The sequence below is a fragment of the Mus musculus genome, chromosome 12 (genome assembly GCF_000001635.26).
Source record: "Mus musculus strain C57BL/6J chromosome 12, GRCm38.p6 C57BL/6J".
Classification (NCBI taxonomy): Eukaryota; Metazoa; Chordata; class Mammalia; order Rodentia; family Muridae; genus Mus; species Mus musculus.
In genome coordinates, this window is record NC_000078.6 from 13094518 (window position 1) to 13118022 (window position 23505).

The 23505-nt window shown below is 45.2% G+C and overlaps 2 long non-coding RNA genes across 4 annotated transcripts; one reads left to right on the plus strand and one right to left on the minus strand.

Annotated features, from left to right (window-relative positions):
- Nucleotides 1–5798: 5798 nt before the first annotated feature.
- On the minus strand, nucleotides 5799–8501 carry Gm35350. 2 transcript variants are annotated; one of them, XR_003950164.1, is made up of 3 exons: nucleotides 8439–8501; nucleotides 6573–6697; nucleotides 5799–6256 (listed from the first exon to the last, which is right to left on the minus strand). It is a non-coding gene; the product is annotated as a predicted gene, 35350 (long non-coding RNA). The 2 variants fall into 2 exon arrangements; XR_381279.3 differs by lacking the exon at nucleotides 8439–8501 and adding an exon at nucleotides 7475–7531.
- On the plus strand, nucleotides 8126–22218 carry Gm35298. Of its 2 annotated transcripts, XR_381278.2 has the most exons (5): nucleotides 8126–8168; nucleotides 8362–8559; nucleotides 21189–21271; nucleotides 21488–21611; nucleotides 21926–22218. It is a non-coding gene; the product is annotated as a predicted gene, 35298 (long non-coding RNA). The 2 variants fall into 2 exon arrangements; XR_003950163.1 differs by having other exon boundaries at nucleotides 8147–8559.
- Nucleotides 22219–23505: the final 1287 nt, after the last annotated feature.

Sequence of the window (23505 nt, forward strand, 5' to 3'; positions counted from 1 at the left end):
TGTAACTGAACATATACTGTGACAGAGAACAATAAACATAGTTCTGGGCGAGGGACATTCCCCCCTGGCCACTGCCTGATCAGGGAAGGAATATTTTGTACCCATTCCTCTACCCGTGGATATACTTGGAAGTGAGCCAGCCACCCACGCCTCCCTAGTTCCTTCTATTCTCACTATCACATCGGTTCTATCATAAGAGCCTCTCTCCTGGGCCGCTCCTCCTTCAGTCTGACACCTCAAAAGTATATCCAAACTGTGAAACCCTGTGACACTGCTGTCCCCTCTCCATCACCCCCACTCCATCATTCTTAATCGCTCCACATTGCCCCAAGACAAACATTGACTGTGGAGGTTGGAATTCAAGACTGACCTCTGTTGCCAGGTTGTTCCTTAGCTGTAGCACTGAAGACAGAGAAGGCCTCACCATTCACTTTCTGGCCAATTGACCCTCTCTATGCTAGGCTCACCACAAGTACTACCTGGTCTATCAATCACTTCTCTTCAGCTCTTTAGCCAGTAACCCTACTATGCACAGTACACATGATGAGTCTCTCACACATTTTCATGACACTAACTCTGTATCACTGATGCCACTCAAGTAGCAGGACTGTGACTCACTCTTTCTTTTGTACCTTTCCCATTCTGGAACTTCGCAGAACAAGAAACACACACACAATCCTAAACAAACACACAGCAAAGCTTCAAAGCAGCCAGTGAAGAAACACATTAGTGCATGTCTTTGGTCTGATGTACAGGCCCTAGCAGCGATGAAAGAGAATGCTGAAGGATCATGCCAATGAGCTGTGTTCCGCTTAAATGTTCCTTGGAGAGATGGTAGCCTTGGGTGCCAAGTTACAGTGTCCTGTGGAGGATGAGACCCTTCAAAAGTCTCTATTCATTATAGGCCATAATTAATGTTCTCAATATCAATAAATAGAATAAATCCTCCCCTATCAGAGATTAAATCTCTACTAAGCTAAGAAGCTAAGAGACTTTTTTTTTTAAAGAAGTAACAAATCCAAAGGGAAAAAAAGAGCAGATTAAGGAAACCCCTGGAAACCTGAGGAATCAGGGTCACTGCTAACCAACAAGAGGGAGGCACCCAGAACACTTGCATCTCCCTGACCACCAATCACCAGACAGAGGCAGAGAGAAAGAGGGAGGGAGAAAAGAAACAGGAGAGGTTTGGGTGAAATCGATCAATAGCCTCAAACGAAAGGGAATTAAGTTGACAGAGCAATGACAGAGCCCATACATGTGTACTTGCAAATGTACACACATGCACACACACAAGAATATACACATATAGACATGTGCAAACACATATACACACACACAAATATACACACATATATATATGCAAACACACACATACGGACACAAATGTGCACACACATGCACACACATGTGAATATACATCTTTGTGTATATATATATATGCAAACACATACACATGCACACAGATGTGCACACACATGTACACACATATACATACACATGCATACACACACAAGTATTAGTGAGATAGTGGGTGGTGTTGCAGCATAGACAACATGGCACAAAACAGAAAAGAAAGAAGAGACCTGCTTAGTGACAGAAAGGGAGTGGACACTCAGTTTGCTCACTGTTGACTCCATCTGGTCAAGACACACTTAGAAAAATGAACAGTTTATGAGAGAGTGCCAGTAGTTTCCAGTAGCAACTCTCAGGGTGTCCTTCCTCCAGCCACAGTTGCTGTCATGCAGTAATATGCTGACTTAATTATTCCCCAGGAACCAGGGCTCCCTGGGATAACAACGACAATATCTTATTATTATTATTTTTATTCACTTTACATCCCACTCACTGCCCCTCCCAGTCACACCTCCCACATCCTTCCGATATCCCCCTCCCTTTCTCCTCTGAGTGGGTGGAGCTCCCCTGAGTATCCCCCCACCCTGACACATAAAGTCCAAAGACATTATCTTCAGTAGTCCCCTGGGTTTGCTCACCACATACCACAGTTCCAGATATGTCCTGCCAATCTACACATGTGACCTATACATGCACTAGAGTCAGTGCTCAGATGGGTGAGAATTCTGCTATATACTATGCAAGTGGCTTTGGAAGACATGGGGATACATGAAATAAGCTAGACACAGAAGGACAAAGATTGTATTATCCTGTCCCACTCAAAGGATCCTGGAGGTCCTCAAATCCATAGAGGCAGAAAGTGGGGTGAGTAGCGAAGGCGTGAGAGTTAGCCTCTAATGAGAACAGAAAGGTTATGGAGATGGCTGGAGGGACCACTGCAAGCCAACCTGAAAGACTTAATGTTGCTGGATTGTAAGTTTAAAAAATGGCTAAAATGATGTGTTTTACACATCTGTAGTCTACTCTACATATAGACAAACGCTAGATACTGGCTTTTTGTACATAGATCCAGCAAATACACAGCTTGCCCCTCCAGTTCTGCTTTCTCCCACGTAGTAATGCAACCTTCCTGACTGGAGCGATCCCAAGGAGACTGGGTTGTGTTTTCCCTTCTTTTGCCTACTCCAGCCAGAAAACCAAACAATTAATTAGTAAGGTTGGATGGCATCACTTGGGCAATCATGGCCACTCCGGTTGGCAGGGAGGGAAAGCAAGACCCACAAAAATCACGTGGATGAGAACAGACTTCTCTTCAATATCAGCACACAGAGCAATTGTGACATGCACACACTTGTGCAATCGCATGAATCCATACTCAAAGATTACACAGAAACGGGTAAAGTGTCCACATTTCATTCTTCTGAGAAAAGTCTCACACTGCCCAGTCACACGGCCAAAGATGTAGTCCAGTGGCTGTCACCTTCCTGCCTTCTGCTACATTTATTTTAAGTTTGGATGTGAAGTCAGTGGAATTAAACCCACATATACAGAACCTATCTCTGCCTGTTTATCACCTGAGGTGCCTGTTTGCATAGGGCTGGAGATGTCCACCTTCTCCGAGCTGTCTAGGAAGAGAGTATTCACAGAGTCTGGTGAACATGTGGTCTTCTGCTGCGTGACATTTTACCATCTGTCTTTTTTTCCCATGGAGTATCTAACATTCTTACATTTGACATAGAATTGATCTCTGGATTGAATAAAAGTCACAGTATATCCGTCTCAGTTATAATTCATTGTCATAGTTGGTTTGAGCTACTGTCACAAAAAACACCACAGGTTCAGTGGTTCACACAATAAATTGTTTTCTTTCTTCATCATGGAAGATTTCTTGAGGTGACTTCCCATGGTGGAAAACTCTATGAGGACACAGCTAGAAGGACACTAATCCCTTGGCTAGGGGTTCCTTCCTCATGACTGATTCTCTCTACAAAATTCGTACCTCCTAATATCATCCCCATAAGGGTTAAAATGGTAACATATGGACTGTAACCACGTCTTCAAAGAGGGTATGCCACCCTGGGATGGTCAGCATGGTCGACAGCTCTGTCTACTGAGTTGTGAGGATGCCAGGAGATGAGAGTAACCCTCCAGACCAGTTATAGAGGGGGCTAATGGAACTTATGTCATTAAAAATAACTCTTGTTAGCAAAATTAGAAAGATTAACAGTATTAATTATTATTAGCAGTTAGTCTCTGGGGATTTTAATATTGCATAATTTTTCAATCACTCTGTTGAGTTACAAGTGACATGCCGCACATTTCACCCTCTGAGAATGTAGAACTTAATGGTTCCTTGTTTATTCACAGCGTCATGTATCATCAGCTCATAGACTTGACATTTTCATCAGCACCAAAAGAAATATGGGGTGGGGCATTAAGGAAATATGCAGAAAAGGCATAATTGTATGCTGTGTATACCAGAGCATACCTCATCTTCATAAAAAGGCAGACATCTTGGCAACCTTGAGGTTGGGGACACAGATTTGGTCAGAGAAAGTCATGCTTCCTGCCTCCCCACCCTACCCTCACCCACATGACTCTGTCAGAGCTGGCTATCACTCTAGAACAGATTGATATGAAGATAGACCTGTACAAGAATCCATTTAACGGGGGACAAGCATATATGTGGTGGTGTCCTCTTGGGTCACATACTTTACATTCTCCGTGTGTGTGTGTGTGTGTGTGTGTGTGTATGCACGTGTGTGAGTGTCACTACAAAGATATGGAGTTCAGAGGACAATCATGGATATCAGTCTTCACCTTTATGAGTGCATGTATTATGTTTGTTTGCTTCCTTGTTTTAATTTGGTTTCTTTTATTTCATGAATATGAATATTTTGCCTAGGGGTAGCAGAAGAAGGCATTGGATCATCTGGAGCTGGAATTATGGATGGGTAGGAGCCATCCTACTGAGGACTTAGCCAGAGTCCTCTACAAGAGCAAGAGCCATCCTCCTGGCCCTTCCACACACCCCTAACAATTATAGTGACTGGGTAGCCCTATACTGTGAGCTCAGTTTCCAAGATAAAAATACTGACTCTGCCTTCGAGAAGGCAGGCAGAGACTGAGAAGCAAATACAGACGGTGCTCAAGAGCAGCCTCTAACAAGGTGGAGGAAGCCTGGAGCCTGAGGGCACTCACAGGATGCTCTGACTCCGTGCCAAAGTCTGGAAGCTTCAGTCAACTGGGCACCGAAGCCTGACACTGGTGAGAGTAGAAGAGGCAGGAAATGGGCCTCATAGCTGGGTAGAATTTGTCTCCAAGAAGGACAATAGAAGGGCATATACCTTCTCAGAAGCCTTTTGACTAACTGCCCCACACTCCCAGCCTCACCCCCAGGCTGTGTCTAGACACCCCCATCAGTTCTTTATTGTTCTCTGGGTAGGATATGGCTATTGTCATGTCAAATCAGAGTTATGTTTTCAGAGTCACAAGATTGGCCTCACTAACACTGTCTGGTGGAATGGCAGAGGGGTGGAGGGGTGGAGATCGGGAAGGGGAAGGGGACAACTCATGAGGACATGCATGAGGGCCTTCTTCCCAAGGATCTATAAACATAAACAGTTGCTAAAGGAGAAACAGACTCTTTAGTGGGATGGCTGCCTATGAGTTTCCCAAACTCCTGTTAGTGTCGCCCAGACACTCGCCAGCTCACCAAGCTGGACCCCGGTAGGATATTTGGTTTGTTGTCCTCTCTATGTGGAATGGTTGTAAATGGACTCCCCAGGAAAAAGGCTGCTACATCTCTGAAAGGGAAATGGTAGAGAGATGGCAAGGTCTGAAGGACCCCAGGATGATATCCTTAGATATGTGTCTGCCATGGATCCACCACAAGAAGCAGGAGTGTTGAAGCGCTGGCGATGTGAGAATTTCAGATGGTCAGACCCAACCTCGTTGGAGAATCATTCAGTCTGACTCTTCAGTCAGATTCCTAGCTCTAAAGCCAGAGAAGAGAGCCAGAGAGCTTCACCAGGGGCCCTGGGGTGGTGGTGGGGGACAGCAGGTATGATAACTCTAATTAAAGGGAACTGGACACACCCTCAGCCTCCACCTGAGGGCTCCAGCAGGGCCTGACTGTGTGAAAGCAGATCAGAGCTGGAGGTGAGGGCCAGGCCACACAGTGCATGAGGAGTCATGGAGAGGAGGTGCAGGAGGGCCTTTCAAACTTCGCCAACACACTTAGTATTCCCTCCCCTGGTCTCTATTCACCATGGGCCTTCTCATGGTGCCACTGTCAACACTGTCCCTTCCCACTTTTAGCTTTGCCATCCGGAAAGTGACCGTGGGGCTCAAGATCTCACAAGAACTGCCCAGCTCACTTTTTTTTTCTTGGTTCTATTCTTTCTTAAGTCAAAAAGTACAACGTTGGTGACCTCCTAGCCCCTGGGTTTAGACCCTTGCTCACTGTTCATCTTCTGTGTCCTTCAGACATGCAATATGAAGCCCTAGGCCTCAGCCTTCTTGTCTGTAGGCCTTGCTCACGACAGGCCAGATTTGGTGAGGCTCGCAGGAACATGGATGTCTTTTCTCCCCCTGCGGTGCTGGTAATTAAACCCAGGGCCTCGTGCATGCGAAGCTATGCTACAGCCCCAAGCCCAGGAGCTTGGCCTTTTAAAGAGCTCAGCCACATGGAATCGGTGCCAAGAATTTCTCCCCAGACACTGCTTATCAGCTCACATCAGTCTCCCCAGAGGGCAGCTCTGCTTTGGAGGAGAGCCAGGGAGGGATGGAAAACAATTCCTCTTCCCACAGTTCTCTGGTTGCCCCCCTGGAGACGCTGGCATGACTGAAGAGATGAAGCTGGCTCGGAGAGTAGTCATCAGAAGGGCCAGGCTTGACACTGCTGAGAAGAGAAATAAACATGGCAGACCAGAAGGAAGCTCAGATTCGCAGAGCAGGGGGCTTTAACACTGCCTTCACACTGACAGCCCAGTGACAAAGGAGAGTACTGGAGGAAGGAGGTAGGCAGGCCAGTCTCAGAAGCCAGCGGAGCCTCAGTGGCTGTCTGGAGGCCCTTGAATGCCAAGGAGCAAGCTAGGGGAGAGACTAGTTCCGGACAATCGCCTATTAACACTCATTATCCATAAAATGGGCAGTTTTCAAATAACCAGATAATTGAGGCTGTTGGGGGAGGGAGGAGGAATTGCTTGATTAATTACCTCTCGTGTTTAGACACAGTCTAAGAGAAGCTGTTTGGTGCTTTGAAGTTTGCACTTTCCCTGTTTCCCTCTGTCCAAGCACCCAGTGCTGCTTCCGGCTTTGCACAGGGGCCCATGCGCCTCATCTGTCAACACACAACAGCCATAAACTTTTCTTTTTAATCCTCGCTTTAAAAAAAAAAAACCAAGCCTTTCAGCCTCTTCTCTGCTTTAATCCTGCTCCAAATTCTGTAGCTTCGCTTACCCCACCCCCAGCCCCAATTCATTTACTAAAACTCTATCAAATGTTTATCACCCTCGGAGTTCCCGCTAGGCTAGAAACAAAAACAGACAGAAACAAAAACAAAAACAAAAAATGAAACCAGAAATGGGATAGGGCCACCCAGCTTAACCTGGTAGCTCTGATGCACAGGAGTGGCAAGTGAGGGATTGACTCTGAGATTCTGTTTCCTTCTGTTCCAACCACCACGGTGACCATAGCACCTACCCCTTGGGGTGATTTAGAAAGGGGGTACTTTAAAAACATACAAAATCTACTTCCCTGCCTGCTGAAAAGGAGACACAGGGAAGCAAACAAACAATATACAAACTGTGAAGGGGACAGACAGGAAAGTAAGAGGTGCTGTTTCCCATGTGATGGTCTGAGCAGGCCTGAATGGGGACTAGGAAGTGGCCATGCACACCTGGGACAAACCCTTCTCTGTTCAGAAGGCCGTAGTTTGGCTAGATGGCCCCAGGACCAGAAGTCCCACATCTATGGGAACACCTCAGTCCTAGGATGCACAGTGCTCTGACTGGGGACTGGGCTTGGGTGGTAAGTAATGCCATGGTGCAGGAGAGCAGTGTAGTGAGCAGGAAACAGGGCCTAGGTAGGGTGGGGGTCTCCTCCTCCTCTGTCTTACCTCCAGTATCCTGTCCTGAGCTTTCATGTCCGAAAACTGAGCAATGGAGCTAAGAGGGTATATTTTCAAAAGATGGGGAGAGTTTTGTTTTGTTTTGTTTGTTTTTCCTGCGGAACACGAGTATAAACCTAGTGTGCTTTAGGTCAGTCTTCCAAATAACTCCACGGGGTAGACACTGGTGTATCCTTAACAAAGAGGCAAACAGAAGCTTTCGGGTTCAATTGCTTTCCTGGACTCCACTGGAAAAAGTTGGGGACCAGTGAGCATCCCTCCCAGCATGCATCACTGCTACAGGCCTCACTCATACATTGCCACTTTCATTATGTGCTAGAGCAGTAGGCAGGTCAGTGATTGGCTTCTCATTTTACAATTGGAGAAACTGAGCTTTGGCTCTTCTCATGTGGACCAGCAATCAGGCCATGGTTGGTTTCTGAAGGCCAGACCATTCCAATGGAGGCCTTGTGAGGCCAGTCCTAGCTCACTCCTTGCTGACAGGTTGTAGAATAAGCAGTGGTGCCCATAGAGAAGGCATCTCTCCCCAGGCACAGGCTCAGCTCTAGGAAGGGATCCAGGGGTTACCTGATGCCTTGACTCAAATACTGCAGAACAATTGATTCACCAGAGGTTCTGCTACCATAGCAACTGAGTTCCTGACCCTGCCTGGCACTCTCCTACCTTTCTCACCTCTGCCCAGGTGCACAGTGGGGGTCACTGCAGCAAGAAAAGCCCAGAGGGAACCTGCCTGGACACCAAACACCCTTACACATCCCACCCTGATCCTTTCCCAAGGGAGAGAAGTATTTGTTTTCCCTGTCGCCCTGATTTATGGACCACTTTGTTCTTTATCTGTTTGCACACTCAGTAGAGTGACCTGTTTCTTCCCCCAGAGGGTGGGATGCTGTCAGCACCTCAGGGTCACAGGTCAGGCGACCTGTCTAAGGAAGAAGAGGTTACAAGAGGTCACCTGGGAACCAGTTGCAGGTACCAATCTTGCTTGGCTCCAAGTCGCTTCCTTGGGACTCAAGAGGGCAGAGCGCAAGAATGGTGACCCTGTCTGGGAGGTACAGCATCCATACCTGTCACAGGTGAGAACCAAGATGTGGCAATTTATACACCATGGCACAAGCAGAGGGGACTTGACTCACCTCCAATGACCAACCCTGCCACTTACCCATCAATCTGTCTTGTTCTGGGGATGTAAGCCAGAAAGCTCTGGGATGCTTAGGGCTTTTAGCTAGGTGCTTAGGACAGAAGGGCCTTTCATCGCTCCATAGTCCTCCCAACTGTCTGTGAGCCTCAGGGATGCTGACTGTATCAACAGAAGGTCAAACGTGGCCCCTTGTGGGCCACATTTCTTGGCTATTCCTTTGCAGGCAGCTCCTTCCCAAGGCTACTCTAGGGGTTCTGAAGTGCTAGGAGGCAAGATGGTGGGAAGTATGGAGCCCTCAGCAAACAACAGCTTCCCTCAAGTGATCCTGGAGGACCCCACCCTCAGGACGTCATGGGCTTCTTCAGGAGAGCTGAGGGTCTGGGTACTGATGTGTCGGGGTTCCCTGGCACCTCATCATCTCATGGGTAAGAAGAGGTTATAAGGAAGACGTGGTCGGGAGCAAACCGGAAGAAGCCAGTGGCACCTGAGATGTGGTTACACCAGAACCCAGGAGCCCCTTACATGACCTGTCCCTATTACCCCTATAGAAAGGTCTGAATACATGTATTGTTTTGGGGGGGGGAACCCTCGTTTTAGTGAGATAGCTTTCAAATATGAGGGGCTGAGGCAATTATTCAGGTAATTAATGTCAGCTACTCCCACAGATTCCACCCCCCCCCCAGTTATTAGCATATTTCAGGTGTAAAGTGGCAGGGTTTTCACTTAAATCACTTGGTTAATTGTCATGCAGGTGTAGACACATTCTCAGAGGGAAGAGACTGCCAAAACTGTGTGCCCGGCTCCCAGCCCCAGGCACCTTGGCACAGCAAACCCTTTGTGACTGAACCATGTAACAGAAATAACAGTTATTATTTGAAAACATGAGATGTTGGAAAATGGCATGCATCCAAGTACAGAAAACACACGCCCCCAGGGGCTGCCCACACTAATGGGTTCCCCGGTCGTTATTTCAAAACTGACCAGGTAGGAGACTTAGCCCCTGGAAGGACTCACAAGGGTTTTGAAACGAATACATTTAAAGAATGTTTAAACATCAGAGATGCAAGAGCTTTTAAAATTGCCTAAGCAAACACCCTCATTGTATCCAGGGGGCACCGAGGCCAGAGGAGGGCAGTTGCTTCATAACATGGGGTTCACAACGCAAGAAAGAAAAAGGGTGAACCCCAGCCTGGCATGACTTTTATCTCCTCTCTCCGTGCTGTCTCCATTTGGATTTCCTGGCCACTCTTCCACCCCATCCAGTGACTGTCTGGCAAACAAGTAGGACAGTCCCGGCAGCAGAAGAAAAAGTTTTGGTTCCTTCTATTCAGCCCCATCTGGGGCTTTTGTTCTCCCGGGATCTGCAGGGGGTAGATATTTAATCTTCACAGTGATTTTCAGTATCACCTTTATGTTGCCCAGAAGGGCAACTGAGATCTGGAAAGCAAAGTGGTGTGGGGGTGTATGTAGTGTGTGTGTGTGTGTGTGTGTGTGTGTGTGTGTGTGTGTGTGGTGTATGTAGTGTATGTGTCCTTCCCTAGGAGCTGTCCACCGTGTTTGTTTGAGACAAAGTTTCTCATTAGACTGGAGCTTGCTAACTTGTCCCAGGAATCCTTTTATCTCTCCCTCTCCAGATCTGGGCAACATGGCACAGTGATCAGCTTTAACAAAACAAAACAAAAACAAAAACAAAACAAAAAAAGCAAAGAAACATGGGTTCTGGAGCTTAAAACTCAGGCTCTCTCATTTGCAAGGCAAATACTTTAGCCACTAGGCTATCTACTTGGCCTCCTTTCCTCCCTTATGGACCAGTATCAACTCAGTTACTGGCAGTAAAACTCTGCTTACTAAGGGTACCATCTGACCAATCATGTCACAAATCCAAAATCATCTTTTCTCATGACCTGTGTGTTCGCCCTTGGGCTCATCTTTAGCTCTTGGGATGGCCACACATATGATAAACCTCCAAGGAGTAACAAAGAGAATTCATCAGCGCAGCAGCAGTTCCTGGCCCAGAGCATGTCCTATGATCAGACTTCAAGAGCTCTTCCTCCCTCCCTTCCCTGCTTCCCTGCAGAAGGTCAGCCAGAGACAGGATGAGGTGTTTCAGATTTGTTGTCCTGAAGGCTGAAGCATCCCCTGCTAATCAGTCTCTTTCCTCGCCTCAAGCAATCCCTGGCCTGATGGCCCTCTCAGCTCTTCGCCACTCCAGTCAGTTGTCCCTTGAGCCTTTCCCACTGTCTCCAGCATTCTTGACCAACTCTCCCCCTCCGGCCCCTGGTTGAGCATCACAAAGCTTTCTGCTCCACCACCATTCATGTTCCCACTGCCTGTTTCCTCTCTGTATACTTACACAGCTACCACAGTGGTTAACACTAACTGTCAACTTGACAGGATCTACAATGGCTTAGGAGACAAATCTCTAAGCGTGTCTGTGAGTGACGTTCTAGACCGGCTTAACTGAAGACTCCCCCTGAGGAAAGGCAGCACCAGCCCAGGTACTAGCACTGGCTCAGCCATCGTCCGGGCTTCATGGTGGATGACACCATTAATCAAAAGGGAGCAAGGGAGCTGAGTGCCAGCATTTGCTGCCTTCTGCATCCTTTGTGTGGATGCAGCGCTGTTTGCAAATGCAGTGTTGCCAGCAGCCTCAGCTCCTGCTGCAGTGAGGGACTCAACCTTCAAACCATTTGCTTCTTTCCTTAAGGCGCTTTTGACTAGAGTTTTGTCACAGACACAAGAACAGTAACAAATATGCCTGTGCACTCTGCTCACTACTCTAATCTTACTCCTGTCTATAGGGAACATTCTTTATCCTCCACTCCCCTGGCCCAGCAGAAGATAAGTGTGGTGTCCTACATCTACTTTATCCATATCTAAGCTCACACCCCATGGCCTTCAGCCCTCCTGTAAGTGTGTTGAAGCAGTTATTCTTGGCCATTTTGACTGGAGCTCCTGATCTTGTACATTAGGATCAATAGAGATTACAGACTTCATTTGAAAGAGGAAAGTCTCAAAACCAAGAAGGAATTGCCTGTAGCCAGCACAGGCCTTTTTCCTGAGCCTACCTGAGATGCTGGTCAGCACTATGCCTCTTCATTCTTCCTGTGACTGATGAGGGCAGTCTCCGTGGACATTGTCTCTAGCTGGCTTCTGAGGTATTACCATCATGTCACAACCCTGTAGTCAGAATAATTTTGACATTTTCTATGAATTTATGTTTTAAAAAAGATTAAACATCTTAGTGGGGGAGGAGACAAATTGCTGTGTATAGATAATTAGGAGCCTATTTTTGTCCCAAAGCAAGAAACAGGCTGAGGAAGGTGACAAAGAATTTCACCCAGAAGTGATGTGTCAAAATTTCTCTTGAAGCAAGAATATTTCTTTCTTTCCAGAAATGAACTCTCTACCAACTTAGGTTGAGATAATTCTCCATGAAACACAAGTCCTAGGGATGGATGGTCAGTCTCCGTAAAAGTCAAGCCACCAGGAATGGTGCCTTTGTTAGCATCCAGGCCCAGCTCTGTGTGCAGGAAGGGAAAACTGAGGTCCCATAGGTAAAGGCTTTGTCTGAGGCTTGCCAGGAAGTGAGGAAGGGAATGTCATATAAAACTCAGTGGATCATGGAGCCACAGTTGAACAGAGTTCCCGCTCTCCATCATTAGTCCAGAACCAGGGCCTGAACTTCAACTTGCACTGGTGCTGTGCATGGACATCAGTCCTGGATAAAGTAATGTTGATTGGGAAGCACTCATCCTAAAGATTTATGTTAGCCTACTTTCTGTTATAATAGTCAATTCCTGAGGAATAATGCTTTATAAAGAAAAGAGGTTTGACGAATTCATGGTTTGGAGGAACAGTATCAAAGACATGGTACTAGCACTAACTCAGCTGTGCTCAGGACTTCATGGTGATGGCCCATGGATGGTAGGAGTGTGTGCCAAGAAGAGAGATTACATGGTGAGTCATGAAGATGGAGGCGGTCAGGAATGACTTCTCACTATCCCTACCACCCACTATGTCCTCCCACCACTACCACCATCACACTAAGGATCAAGCTTCCAGTGTGTGAAGCTTTGGGTATGCTAGTGATTTTCTCGTTGCTGTAACAAAATACCAACAAAAGGCAACTTCAGAAAGGAGTGGTTTATTTTAGCTCATAGTTCCTGGGGATAGCCATCATGGTTGAAGAAGTCATGGCAGCAGAGGTTTGTGGGGAACTGGTCACATTCCTGGACTCAGGAAGCTCAGAATAATCAATGATCCTTCTGCTCAGTCCTCTTTCTCCTTTTTATCCAGTCTAGTACCAAAGGAATGGTGCCGCTCAAAGTTAAAGAGTGAGGTCTTCACACTTCAATTAACTATCTACAAACTCCCTTGCAAACAGCCCCATGATGCTTGTTTTCTAGGTGATTCTAGGGTCTTTTATGGAGGTTTGAATGAGATGTTCCTCGTGGTCTAGAACATTTGAATACTTGGTACACAGCCGGTGCTATATAGAGAGGCTTAGGAGACATGGTCTTGCTAGAAGAAAGACCACTGGAGATGGTCTTTGAGTGAACAAAGACTTGGTGCCATTCATAGCTCACACTTGGCTTCTTGCTTGCAATTCAGGATATGAGTTCTCAGCTTGCTGCTCCAGACAGATACCATGCCTGCTTGTTGTCATGACTCTCCCTTCTATAAGTTGCTTTGGTCATGGTGTTTATCACAGTAATAGACAAGTAATTAAGATTCCTGTCAAGGTGACAGTCAAGATCAAATATTACGTGAGACTAAGTGTTTCTGTGTTCAAACCACAGAGGGGCTGAGCCTAAAGTCCCAGGGCCGTGCAGAATCACTAGCATCTAAAGTACATTCTTGGTTGGTGACTTGTCTGGTAAACTTGACTTCCAGGGTTTATCTTTTTTTGTTTTTTTAATCACTCCATCTTGTATACAAACCCTTATATTCATACGCAATGGCTGTTTGGTCATCTCTTGTTTTAAAGCAGGTGAAGAACAACTAAAAACAAAATGCATTTCACTCGTAAAGAAACTATCAGAATTTAGCAAGGTATTTCATGTGCAAACTAAAGCTTACATTACTAAAGAAACATAGTTTGCCTCACATCATGCTGTGTCAGTGTTTTGCAATTTAAACATTCATTGAAACTGAGTGTTCACAGAGAGTAGAGTGACAAATTCACGTCCTGTTAACATCCTCATGGATGTTAAGTTCCAGTGTACTCTAACTTCAGTAGAAAGGGATCCAATCAGATTAGAGATGTGGACCGGAACAAGTTTAGAGCAGAAGACTTAGCATTTACAAGGCTGATGCAGGGGGATTACACTTGATCTTAGTCAAAAGGCCGAGAAGCAATGATGCAGGGGGATTAACATTAAGTTCAAGAAAAGCTTAGGGTACATAGCAAGTTCAAGGTAAACCTGAACTACATAATAAGATACTGTGTAAATAAAGAGTAAACAAACACCACCACAAACATGTCACAGCTGTTTCAGCCCACTCACAGAGGAATTACTCTTCTTTCCTCCACTACCAAAACCTATGAGTCAGGTGGAGGTGGGTAATGGGAATATGGAGAACACTTAAAATAAGAAAGTGTCTTGATGATTCAGAAAACAATATAGTCCAAGAAGTAACTTAAGTCAGCAGGGAAATGTAAATTGTCTTTGAAATGATCAAGTCTGTTGAGGCTACTATATCAAAACTGGAAAACCCATCAACACTAGAAATTGCTGTTCACAGCGCTAAGGTCAGGTGCCAGCAGATTTGGTACTCAGCGAGAGCCTGATACTCACGAAAGGGACCTCTGTACATCCTCATATAGTGGGAAGACCAAGCTCCTTGGACCCATTTTACAGGGACATCGACCTCATAAAGAGTGCTGGTCCTACCTTTTAATCCTAACACATGAAAGTTGGATTCCAATATATAGATTTTGGTTGGCTACAAAATTCAGATCATGCCAGTAGCTTTTAATCTCCATTCTTAAATTAATTTAATGAGTGAGTTGTTTGGGTTAATGGTCACTCCCATATCTGAATTACGGGGAAACATTCAAAGACCTTTAGCATTGATTTTCCTTAACAGACTGACAGTCTTTATTTGTGATACACAAAAGAAGTTAGAATTCAAGTTGTTTCTCAAAGGCTTCACAGAGAAAGTGCAATATGAGCATGTTGACTCGCACCAATACAGGTGTCTTCCATAAATAATGTAAGGTTATTTTATATAGTTATAATTGTTATTATTTACTCACAAAATTATATTTAGCATTTTCTGAGATGGCACTTTGGATTTTTTGTAAATTCTTTTCATTTTCAGTATTTCATTTGATTGTTTCCAGTAATTTTATGATATTGGTCTATTCATGATACTGAAAAAAATTGTCACAACTGAGGTGGCTTATAATAATAAAAATGTATTTCTTATAGTTCTTGAGGCTGCAAAGTCCAAGATCAAGTCCCTGATAGAGTCAGCGTTTGGCAAGGGCCCATTTCTAATTCAAAGATGATGCTCCCCACCTTGTCTTCTCGGGGTGAAAAAGCAGGGGAGCCTCTCTGAAGTTCCTCTCCTAAAGGTACCGTCATCACTATTCACTTCTAAGACAGAATACCTCCCACAAACAAGCCAGTGTGTGTCAACCTTCCAAATGCTAGGACCCTTGAATATGCTTCCTCAAGCTGTGGTGACCTCCAACCACAAAGTTATGTTCACTGCTACTTCATAACTGTAACTTTGCTATTGTTATAAATCATAATGTAAATATCTGATATTCAAGATACCTAATATAAGACTTGAGTGAAAGGGTCATCCAACCCCCAGAATGTGTGACCCACATGCTGACTTAAGGGAAGAGATGTTTACTTTGGCTTGTAATTTCAAAGAGTTTGAGTCTATCACACCAAGGAAGGCATAGCCAGGCAGCCCTAGCCACACAGTGAGGGTATAAAGTAGAAGACGGCTGTTGACATCTCAGCAGACTGGGGAAAGAAACTAGGTCCACAACCAGGGCTAGGAACTATTCTTCAAATGCCTACCCAAACTAATCTGCTTCTGTCAGGTAGGTTCCATCTCTTCCCAAAATAACCAATCTGAAAAGGGAACACGTGCTCTAAACATGAGCTTGTATGGGCTCATTTCTAATTCAAGACATGATAGTTTGCCTCTGACCACCAAATGTTCATGGCTATTTATCCCAGTATGCTTTCTGTTGCTGGGATAATCAGGATTCATAAGCATAGCAATTTGGGGAAGAAAGGGTTTATTTTACCTTTTAGGTTATGATCCATTATCAATGAGAGCCAAGGCATTTATGCAAAATAGGAACTTGAAGCAGAAACCAACAAAGAACAAGGCTTACTGGTTAGGTGTCCTAACTCAGCTTTCTTATAAACCTAGAACTACCTACACAGAAGTGAGATAGGCTCTTCTAAAGAATCGATCTAGAGACAATTCCCCACAGACCGGCCCCAGGACAGTCTGACTTGGTCAATCCCTATAATGAACACCCTCTTCCTAGGTAACTCTTGGTTGTATCAAGTTGACACCTGAGGAATACCAAATGGCAGAGAAGCACCTGAAAAACTGTTCAGCATCCTTAATCATCAGAGAAATGCAAATCAAAACAACCCTGAGATTCCATCTCACACAGTCAGAATGGCTAAGATCAAAAATTCAGGTGACAGCAGATGCTGGTGAGGATGTGGAGAAAGCAGAACACTCCTCCATTGTTGGTGGGATTGCAAGCTTGTACAACCACTCTGGAAATCAGTCTGGCGGTTCCTCAGAAAATTGGACATAGTACTACCGGAGGATCCTGCAATACCTCTCCTGGGCATATATCCAGAAGATGTCCCAACCGGTAAGAAGGACACATGCTCCACTATGTTCATAGCAGCCTTATTTATAATAGCCAGAAGCTGGAAAGAACCCAGATGCCCCTCAACAGAGGAATGGATACAAAAAAATGTGGTACATTTACACAATGGAGTACTACTCAGCTATTAAAAAGAATGAATTTATGAAATTCCTAGGCAAATGGTTGGACCTGGAGGGCATCATCCTGAGTGAGGTAACACAATCACAAAAGAACTAAAATGATATGTACTCACTGATAAGTGGATATTAGCCCAGAAACTTAGTATACCCGAGATATAAGATACAATTTGCAAAACACATGGAACTGAAGAAGAACAAAGACCAAAGTGGGGACACTTTGCTCCTTCTTAGAATTGGAAACAATCACCCATGGAAGGAGTTACAGAGACAAAGTTTGGAGCTGAGATAAAAGGATGGACCATCTAGAGACTGCCATATCCAGGGATCCATCCCATAATTAGCCTCCAAACGATGACACCATTACATACACTATCAAGCGTTTGCTGAAAGGACCCTGATATAGCTGTCTCTTGTGAGACTAGGCCAGGGCCTAGCAAACACATAAGTGGATGCTCACAGTCAGCTATTGGATGGAGCACAGGGCCCCCAATGGAGGAGCTAGAGAAAGTATACAAGGAGCTAAAGAGATCTGCAACCCTGTAGGTGCAACAACATTATGAACTAACCAGTACCCCGGAGCTCTTGACTCTAGCTGCATATGTATCAAAAGATGGCCTATTTGGCCATCACTGGAAAGAGAGGCCCATTGGACACACAAACTTTATATGCCCCAGTACAGGGGAACGCCAGGGCCAAAAAGTGGGAATGGGTGGGCAGGGGAGTGGGGGGGAGGGTATGGGGGACTTTTGGGATAGCATTGGAAATGTAATAGAGGAAAATACGTAATAAAAAATATTTTAAAAAAACAAGCAAAATACCATCCCATAATGCAAGAGTCCACATATTCTTAACTTCCAACAATTCTTTATAAGTCTAGTCTATTCTGAGACACAAACCGTTAGCACGGAGCAAATGAAAAGAGTCACACATGCCTCTTGTGTATAAACTTTCTCCAAGATGGAGACATCTCATCCTACAGGAGAGCTCTTTACACAGAAAGGTAAATAACTCAAAACTGCTTCAGGAAGTCCCTGAAACTGAGCCAATTCACTAAGTACTTCCCTGCCAGAGTAGGCAAAGCTAAGCTGCTAAGATGTTCAGACAAGCTGAGCTTCAAAGAAGACCCTGAAACCAGACCAGCTGTGTGGAAGAAGCAGAAACCAACTGAGTTACCTGGGAGGTGTTTGGACCAATTGAGGCACCTTGAAAGGACACTCTCCAACCTGTTGACTTCTGCTCCTATAAGAAACCCGTCACCCATACTTATGTCAGAAACCTCAATAAAAGCCTGTCTTAGTCAGGGTTTCTATTCCTGCACAAACATCATGACCAAGAAGCAGTTGGGGAGGAAAGGGTTTATTCAGCTTACACTTCCACATTGCTGTTCATCACCAAAGGAAGTCAGGACTCAAGCAGGTCAGAAAGCAGGAGCTGATGCAGAGGCCATGGAGGGATGTTCTTTACTGGCTTGCTTTCCTTGGCTTGCTCAGCCTGCTTTCTTATAGAACCCAAGACTACCAGCCCAGAGATGGTCCCACCCACAAGGGGCCTTTCCCCCTTGATCACTAATTGAGAAACTGCCTTACAGCTGGATCTTGTGGAGGCATTTCCTCAACTGAAGCTCCTTTCTCCGTGATAACTCCAGCCTGTGTCAAGTTGACACCCAAAACCAGCCAGTACAAAGCCATTCGTTCACTCAATTGGACTTTGGTGGTGTCTATACCTTAGTCTGCTGTGGGACACCTACCGGAGTGAGTAGATATGCGTGTTGTATCTCCCCGAGAAAAGTTTGCACACAAAACCTGTAGTACTAGCATCTGGGAGGTGGAACCAGGAGGAGTCGGACCTAAATTAAAGACAGTGTGGAATACATAGAGTCACAGGGCAGCCTGGGCAATATGAGACTGTCTCAAAGTAAGTAAGTTGTGTACTTCTAATACACAGTAGTGCAGAATAAACATCCATTCTCAAAGAACCATTAAAGATTAAGGAAAGATTCCAAGGCAAGAGTGAAACCATGAAAAGCCAACATCAATCCTGTGTTCAGGATCCAGGGCACAGTGTGTACTACCACACAATTTTCTATGTGCATTGTGGAAATCAAATTCAGCTCCTCACACATACATGGTAAGCATTAGACAACATGACTCATCTCTCTAGTTCCAAATTTCTTTTGTTTTAGCTTGCTGTGGTTGTTTAACTTAGAACTGTCTGTCACAGGCTCATATATTTGAACACTCAGTCCCTAGTTTTGGGGAAGGTTATGGGGCCTTTAAGGAGGTGGAGACTTACTGGAAAAAGTACATCACTGAGGTAAGCTTTGAAGTTTCTTTCTTTCTTTTTTTTCGAGACAGGGTTTCTCTGTATAGCTCTGGCTATCCTGGAACTCACTTTGTAGACCAGGCTGGCCTCGAACTCAGAAATCCGCCTGCCCCTGCCTCCTGAGTGCTGGGATTAAAAGGCGTGTGCCACCACACCCGGCTTAGCTTTGAAGTTTCTATCCTCACCACACGTCCTGTCTTTGTCCCTCTGTTCCTGCTTCTATTATCATTATAGACACCTTTCCCTATGGAACCATAAGCCAAAATAATACTTCATGAAATTGCTTTTAGTCATGATTTTTTATCATAGAAACAAAAGAATACCCTCCACTCCATTTTGTGGTCGCTTGTTACAGCATCCCAGGAAACAAACACATACAGGAAAGGGGCTAAGACAGACTGCAGGTACTGTTACAGGTGGCTGTCTGTCTATGGGGACCTTGTTGCTAAGGTGGTTTAGATAAGTGGGGGTGATGGCATTGTAGACAAGCAGTTGAGTCAGAGAGAGAACCATTGCGCTGTACCACACCCTGCTCTCAGGCTATGTTTGCAGAGTCATTGTGGAGGGCTTCCTCTGCTCAATAATTTCTCTAGGCTTTGCACAAGGTAACCCTTGCACCTGTGCGCCTACCACCCTTCATCGTTAGAGACATAGTGTGTGTATCTCTTCTTGGAAGGTTAACCTAGCTCGTTCATTTTTTCAAACCTGTTCTCTGACTTCTCCAATTGCTACTCTCTCCTTTGCACTATTTATCCATGTTTTATGCTTCTGTGTATAAAAAAAAAATGGGGTTTAGAGGTCATGTGACCAAAACCAAGATGATATAATCAAGAAGTAATGAAGTCTGTGTAGGGTTGGCAATAAGTGGTTTTTCAAATCACACCATTCTCGATTGCAGGAAATGAGGCCAACTCATTGAAACTAGGCACTTGTCTAGAACTGCTTACTTTTGATCATGCTTGTCATGCTGTCCCAGGACCCAGAGGGGCTGGAATTACATCACCTGCCTCTGGTTCATGATCGTTATTATTTCTTATTCTCAGAGGCTGTTGTCCTAGTGCCAGGAAATGCATATTTCACACTTTGCTGGAAAGGACAAAAGAATGTAGGGGCCCAAACAGAAGTCAGCCTGTTACATTGTTCTAAGTAAGAATGTGTTGAGTCGATGCCAGAGCTTCAGAAATGACGAGGATGGTTATTGTATTTTGCTGCTAGAGAGTCAAAATATTTTCTTTGGAAGGTATCTTGTGGGTACTCCCTCCACTGCATATCCGGAAATAAAGTGCCTCAGTTAATGTGCTCTTGGCACTGAGAGACAGAGGGGTGGGATGATCAGTGGGCCGAGTGCTAGCTCAGGGTAGTAGAGTGGGTTTAGGAGCCTGGAGATACAGGGCCAACTTGTTCACAATGCATACTCATGGACCATATAACCTGCTCACATCATGTCCCTTCTCCTGCCTATACGTTCTCAAAGCTAACTAACAAAGGGAAAGAGGGGTTTCCCCCTCAACATGACCCCAGGGCAGAAGTCTGGGCAGGTTAACCTAACAAGGATTTGAGGACAGGACCTGTGAACACCAGGTTTGACAGGTCCATGCCCTAGAGGCTGATGGTGACTCTCTATGACATAGAGATGTCGATCATGCATATGATCTTTCCCCCTTCACACTCAGTGTCTGAGTTGACAGTTCCCCAACACCTTTCACACTGGATACCCTGCTGGAGGCTTTCAGTAGATCTCATGACCTCTTGGGACACATGATCAACTCAGCTTTTTGTGCCAGGGAAATGAGCTGGCAGACTGAGATTCATTGTGTTACATCCTACAGTGGTCTGTTTGACTACCTCCTGTGAGTGCAACGCAAGGAGACATGAGCCCTTCCTCCTGAAGCTCACAACTTTGCCTGCTACATGACAGGCCTAGGGACTTCCAGGGTGACAGAAACAAAAAGCCTGGCAAGCCCAGGATCCCATCCCTTAAACTATTGTCAGTGACTCGCCAAGGTAAGAAACTCATGCTACTTACCTAGGTATAGGGAATATGGGACAGCTTGCTGCTCCAGGGAATACATAGAGGCTTGCTCCATTATCAGTGGGTCCCATAAGAGGTAACCAGTTCCCTTTTTCTGAGGGCGGGTAATTCAGAGCAACCCTTACTTCTGATCAAGTGGAGCTCACATTCCCTAGTGTGCCTGAGCAGCAGTCAGTGTTCCTAACACTGATTTTGTTTTCCTTCAGGTTCATAGACAGTCATAGACAACAAGAGCCCTGAACACTGTCGTCAGCATCTCGTGTAACACTCACTGGAGCCTTTGATGAAGGTGATTGCATTGTCCATCTTGTGTGGATTAATAAAATGGAGATTTAGAAAGGGGTCTGATGACATCCTTAGACTTCAGAAATGACACTCATTTGTTTACTATTACACTTCAAAAGTTATAAACCAAACAGTGCAGGTCTATTATTCTTTTTTTTTTTTTTTTTAAAAATCTTCTTCAAGACAGATTGTCTTTTTCTTGTTGTTGTTTGTTTTAAAGCTGTTCTAGGTCTTTTGAGAAGAAGGCAACAGAAACTTTAATACCATAATCCCCTCCCCCTGCCCCTCTCCTGAGGGTTGAGGATCTCTTCCTTACAGCTGCTTCCTGCCCTCTGCTGATCGAGGTGAGCTAACTGTTTCACAAACACGGATTAGTCTTATTTTTTTTAAATCTCTTTCACTCTCCATCTGAAGAGACCAGCTCTTCTATTTTTAACTCCTTGCCTTGCAATAGAAGATGGATTAGACACCTTCCTGACTTCTTTAACAAAGTCCATGAAGTTCAGTGACTATGGCGCCAGGTAGGCTGGCTGCCTCCACAGTGTGCTCTGCAGTTAATGGTTGGCTTTTGCTCCTGTCCCCTCTCCCAGCTACTGTGTTTTAGTTCCTCAGTGTGTTGCCAGTGACTTCAGAGCTGCTCTCTCTTCTCACCTACCAGGAAAGGAGTTAGGAATTCCTGAAGAAGTCAGATACCCAGCCTGTCTAAACCAGAGATGTCTATTTCATGAACAACTCCATGCCACCAAACTCTGCCAAGATTGTGTGAAGTTGGTTCTTATCTGCTCCATGCAAAGCTGGGATGCGCACATGGACTTGGTTTGGTTGCTGTTTGTGTGCATTCTGGTTCTCTCCAGGATAATGGCTGTGCTCTGGCCAAGAGCTTCAGATGATCCGAGTGCTGATAAAATCCAGTGCAATGCGAACTGCCCCACTGGCCAAGTAGACTTCTGAATTGTCAGTGTGTTGGCCCTATGCATGTGTGAGAATTGCATGAACTACGGGTAGACCAGAGAGGCAGGCACTGACACTTGCAGGCAGGCACACCAAGGAGGAACCTGAGGATCGGGATGATTGGAGTTCGTGTAAAAGGATGAGATAGGAACAACAGTAAGTTTCCATCAGTTGAGCTACAACTTTCCAGGGAATATTACCAAATCACACCCCTGTTATACCAGGAGGGTCATGTGAAGCTATGTAGGTATCCTACATATGAGCACCTAAGTGCTCACATAGCTGTAGCCTGGGTCAAGTCTCAAATGTTTAAATGAAGGAATGCTTTCTTTAACATTAGTCATTTGCAGCTAATTCGCAGAGTGACCAGAGATGCCTACTTCACACACAGTTCTATACCACCTTTGCCTCTTCCAACTGATGGTCCTTAAATATAGGTCTACAGTTTGTATATAGAAAAAGTTGCTAATTTAATGGCTCCAGGAAGTACAGAGAAAGTAACTCACAGGGTGTTTCATCCACTGTCTTTCACGAAGCCCTAGGGCTCTGGCCAGCCATAGCATGCCTACACCTCTAGCAAAATGAAGCAGAGCCACACTACTGAAATGACACTCAACATGGCTAAGGTATACCTCTGAAAGCCTTTGCCTTACCATAAATGTATTCACACATACTCTCTTCTACATACTTGCCAAGAAGAATCCAGAGAAATTCAAGGGTCTCTATTTCACAGCATTCTTCACACCCATGCTTGCAATGAAAAGCCCAGGACGTTGCACAGATGCCCTAGTCTCTGAGATCCAGCTTTCACATCATCCAAAGGCAAAAGTCCAGGTACCTCTTAAAGATACAAGTACATATGAGTATACAAGTGCCCACAGAGCCATTGCCAGGATCGAGTCTCAAGTATTTAAATGAAAGAATGCCTTACTTAGCATTTGTCATTTCCACCTCCCAATAAAGAGCAGGAGGCACCAAATCTCTAAGAAGTCAAGAAAAGTGTGTCAAATTGCACTGGGACTATTTATAGAGCTGGACTTCAAGCCCAAATCTGCTTGTATGCAAAGGTGCCACTACCTCATAGTGTCCTTGGCATGTCTGTAAACTAACAGACATGTTAGCAGGTTTGCACCCCTAGTGACAGGGGCAGAGATGAGCTCACTAAATTGCTGACACAGCTGCTTCAATCATTGCTTCCAGGACCACTTTTTATTTGGAGAAACTGAGGCTGAGAGGGGGCAAATCATTAAGGATGTTAAGGAAGAGGATTGGGTGAGGAGCAGAGCT